The 4,802-nt window shown below is 41.0% G+C and overlaps 1 long non-coding RNA gene across 1 annotated transcript; it reads left to right on the top strand.

The window, feature by feature from the left end:
• The first annotated feature begins 297 nt into the window (after positions 1-297).
• On the top strand, positions 298-1,841 carry LOC310742718. The gene is made up of 2 exons (XR_014538662.1): positions 298-461; positions 1,622-1,841. It is a non-coding gene; the product is annotated as an uncharacterized lncRNA (long non-coding RNA).
• Positions 1,842-4,802: the final 2,961 nt, after the last annotated feature.

Raw genomic sequence — 4,802 nt, 5'->3', positions numbered from 1 at the left:
GTTTCATATCCTCCTCCATAGGAACATAGGATGGATGTCTTGCAAAAATAGTAAATAGAATACCATTGTCACAACTGTAAACAATCCAGATAAAATCTTATAGACCTCTGTAAGCAAGTCTTAATATAAATAATATGAGCTGGCAAGCATTACTTAGCCAATAAAAAATCAGGGAATGGAGATATATGTTGCATTCAGCATGGAAAAAACTGATCCTGTGTTATGTTCATCCCATAATTCTGGGCACTCTAATCCACATTGTGATGTCATTGTGCCATATATTTCCCAGCACCACCTACTCCACTGGTAGAGATGGAGAAAAGACATCAGTCAGTGACCTAAACATTACAGGAAGAGATGCAACCAGAGCTACTGCAAAGCCTTATGAAAACCTGGGTAACGATGTGTATCTTCAAGTGGTGATTACACAACTTTGTTGTTATGTTCAATGGCTTAAGAAGGTATTTATGCAAGAATCCAGGTTCATTAGGTTTAAAATGGGAAAAACCTGAGAATTATCTGCAGTCTAATGTGAGAAATCAGCTTGTGTGTTCCCAAACTGTTATTTTGCCATCAAGATTTGCTTGGGACACTTAGGGACATTTCTGCACTTGGTTGAACTTTCACCTCTGGAAGCAGTACCACCTAAGTCTTCCCTTTTCCTTCATGAACCAAAGATGATTGTGCCACCCTTTGGAATATATTCAACTGCAGCCTTCTAAATGGTTGGTGCAGATATTCTCCTTTTCAGAAATGGTAATTCTAATGAGAGAAACAGAATGCTAAGTATGAAGCGATACAGTGAAAATGTTACAAAGAAAAGAGCACAACTCCTGCTGGGATATATGCCTGCCTTAACTACCACAAGACACTCTATCTGTTGCCTTCCAACTCTCCACTAATGACAGCAGATCAGTGCTGTAATGGAATTATAGTTGGCACAGTGCACATTCGGTCGACAAGAAATGAGGTGGAAAAGAAAAAGCCAAAAGAGCATTAGAAAAATAACACCCTACTTCTCACGTCTGCTGAACATAATCAATACCAGTCAAATTTGGCTAGACAGGTGAAGGCACAAATTATTTTTTATTCAGCGCCTGCTTTTCAGATTTACACTTTTTCCAATTATCTCCCAATGTGGCATTGGAAGGATTATTTGTAGCTCTGGCAGAAGAAATAAGTAACAAAAAGCATCTGCTCCACAGTAATCTGATCTGAATTCTCAATCTCTAAAAGCAGAAGAGAGCCAAGGATTTGTGCATTGTAAGATGACTTCTGTACTTGATATAATTTTATTATATGATGAAAAGGAGTAGCACTATCTGCTACCTAACCTTGGAAATGTCAATTGCAACAAAATATTTATTTATGATAGTGTTCACACCCCGTTTGACTAGTCTAGAATCAGGCAACCAAAGGTAATTATTGCTAATTGCTAACACAGTAGCAGCTCTGTCTGTGCTTTGGTCACCCATTTGCCTTTCTTTGATGGCGGGTCCTTCAGAGTAAGGCATTCTGGGAAATGTTGCAAGCTCACAGCAATGGCTAGATATTGCCTTTTAAAAATACTTTAAAATGTGAAACTGCTTTAGTAACTTTTTGCTTTTACAAAATTTAATAGATAACTTCTAGCTGCACCCACCTTGCCCAGAATGCCTTGCTCTGAAGGACTCTGGCTGTTCCTCAGAGTGAAACAGAAGGAAGGGGAAGGTGGAGAATGAGACACTACTAATGCTGCCAACCACGTTGCTGGAGACCCAACAATGAGCAAGGAGGGAGAAGTGCAAGTCCATCCCTACTCATAAGTAAATAAATGATAATAATAATTGGTACAAACAGAACCAAGATTCAAATTGATTGTGATGGGTTGGAACACAGGGCCAAAGCAAACAAGATGAAATTCAGCAAAGTTAAATCTAAATTCCTGCTTTTAGGTAACAAGATCTAGGCACAAATATAGGAAGATGGAGACCTGGATTGGCAGCAATGCATGGTGGAAAGGATCTAGGTGTTTTAGCTGATCTTAAGCTGGAGAGGGACACGGGTGGTGCTGTGGGTTAAACCACAGAGCCTAGGACTTGCTGATCAGAAGGTCAGCGGTTCGAATCCCTGCAACGGGGTGAGCTTCCGTTGCTCGGTCCCTGCTCCTGCTAACCTAGCAGTTCGAAAGCACATCAAAGTGCAAGTAGATAAATAGGTACCGCTCCAGCTGGAAGGTAAACGGCATTTCCATGCGCTGCTCTGGTTCGCCAGAAGCGGCTTAGTCATGCTGGCCACATGACCCGGAAACTGTATGCCGGCTCCCTTGGCCAATAAAGCAAGATGAGCGCCGCAACCCCAGAGTCGGCCACGACTGGACCTAATGGTCAGGGGCCCCTTTACCTTTACCTTTAAGCTGGACATGAGCCAGTCATGCAATGCAATTTAGATTGCATTAACAGGAACAGAGTCCCACATCGTCAGAAGTAATAGTTCCATTCTGTTCTTCTCTGGCCAGACAGCATCTGGAATGCTATGTCCAGTTCTGGGTGCCATTTTTAAGAAACATATACACCAACTGCAGCATGCCCAGAGGAGAGCAACCAAGATTATGTGGATTGGAAACCATATCCTATGAACAACTGTTGAGAGTGTTGGGTATGTAGACCATGAAAAAGAGAGAGTGAACGGGAAACATGGTAAAAGCCTTCAAATATATGAAGGGCGAAGATGGATAAAGCTTGTTATCTGTTGCTCCCGTCAGGTATAACTGGGGGCAGACAACAGTGGGGTGCAGGGATAGAATTGTTACCTCCCAAGAGACATCCAGCCAGAATGCTGGCCTAGACAGAACAGAAGGTTCTGATACTGTGCTCAGTGTGATGATATATTATTCTAATGTGTTGATAAGGACACAAAAAAAAAGCCTGAGGTCAATGCAGTCTGCTGAAACTAATGTGATGCTCATGCACTCAGAAACACTGTATTTCAGTTAATGCTGCATTTTCAACAGCAACTGCAATTTTAAATTACAAGGGAATGAGGCCCTAGCTCAGTGCTTTACCTGAAAAAGGTTCTTGGTCCAGTTCCTGGCATCTCTAAGGATGTCAGGAGGAAAAGGCATCTGCTTCAGACCTTGGGAACTGTAGCTGGCCAAATCAGACATGACTAAACTAGACTGAACAATGGTCTTACTCAGGATAAGGCAGCTTCTTCATATATATTTAAACCACCAGTGTGGTGTGTATTTCAAATTCAGATGTACACACACATGCCAAGAACAGCAGGCAAACAGCACTTTCCTTCAAACAAACTTTTCTGCAAATAAAAAGCTCTGCCCGGATAAACCCTCAGGAAATCAATTCCCAAATGGCCAGGCAATCCCCAGTCGCCTGTTTCAGCATTCTTTTTTTTGTCACAAATTGTGTTGACAGCTGGTAGCTCTAACTTTCAAGCCATTGATCTGCACAATGCATATTGAGCAAGATGCACCTTGTTATAGGGGTGCCCTTACACTCAGAAGGAAGCGGTGGATAACAGCAAAAGCCCCAGAGACCTGACAGATGGGTTATTTGTATGCATCCTTCCTTGACAGCCGTAGGTTCTGTGACATATGGAAACCACAATGGACATGCTTTGATTGGTGATAAAAAAATTACTTAGCTTAATGAAAAGGACAGGGATGGAATATTTGCACATCATGATACAACTGTTTAAAAACTAAAGGGCCATGCATGCCTTCTGAAAAGGCATGAGAATCATATGCAGATCATCTAAAATATCAAGGCAGAGGAAGCTACATGTTTCTTGTCTCCTTGATCACAAATCATGGAGCAGCAATGAAACAGAGCAGGGGGAGAAATAAAACCTGGTGTGTCTTTGCCAAACATTGGGCAGTGAAGTTTTTCAATATGTGTTTTCTTATGGCAATATTTAAACTATCATACGCTTCATTTAGAAATACAGTGGTACCTTGGGTTACATACACTTCAGGTTACATATGCTTCAGGTTACAGACTCTGCTAACCCAGAAATAGTGCTTCAGGTTAAGAACTTTGCTTCAGGATGAGAATAAAAATTGTGCTCCGGCGGCACAGCAGCAGCAGGAGGCCCCATTAGCTAAAGTGGTGCTTCAGGTTAAGAACAGTTTCAGGTTAAGTACGGACCTCCGGAACAAATTAAGTACTTAACCTGAGGTACCACTGTATGTGTTTATAGTATTGTTGTTGCTAACTAATTTGTATTTACGTACCTAGATCGGGATTGGATGCGGAGTAATTATTTAGGGCAATATAATCGAAACATCCACACACACAAATGAAGATCTTGAGCTAATGTGAAAGTTTGGTGAGAATAATGTCTTTTAAAAAATAAGAGAATACCACACCTTGCCATGTGCCTTTCTTCACAGAATTTTATCTTTAATAGCTTCATTTTTCTAGTGAATTTGGTGAGGAAGCGCATTAGTGTTGCTACATGACAGTGAATGTCACAAGATTTGAAACTGTTTTTGCAACATTCTCAGTCAAATCCAGTGGTCTGGGAAATTGCTTGAATATCCATGTATCAACATATTTATCTCAGCCCTGGCCAAGAAAGATATATAGTCTGCTTGATCTGAGCCAATGCCCGCAAGTCCAAAAGTGCTCTCACTCTTGTAATATGGTATGTGTATATTCAACTCACTACTTTTCATTAATTTCAGTATATACACAATGAACTTAAGTGCTGCAAAAAGTTTCTTGCCCTTGCTGACAGACCATTTTCCACCACACTGGCCTAAATCCATTCTATAAGATTATTACTTATTTTTATACTTCAGC

The sequence above is a fragment of the Podarcis filfolensis genome, assembly GCF_964270895.1.
Source record: "Podarcis filfolensis genome assembly, chromosome: 9".
NCBI classification, from domain to species: Eukaryota; Metazoa; Chordata; class Lepidosauria; order Squamata; family Lacertidae; genus Podarcis; species Podarcis filfolensis.
The sequence above is the reverse complement of the archived record's forward strand: the minus strand, read 5'-3'. Positions and strand labels throughout refer to the sequence as shown.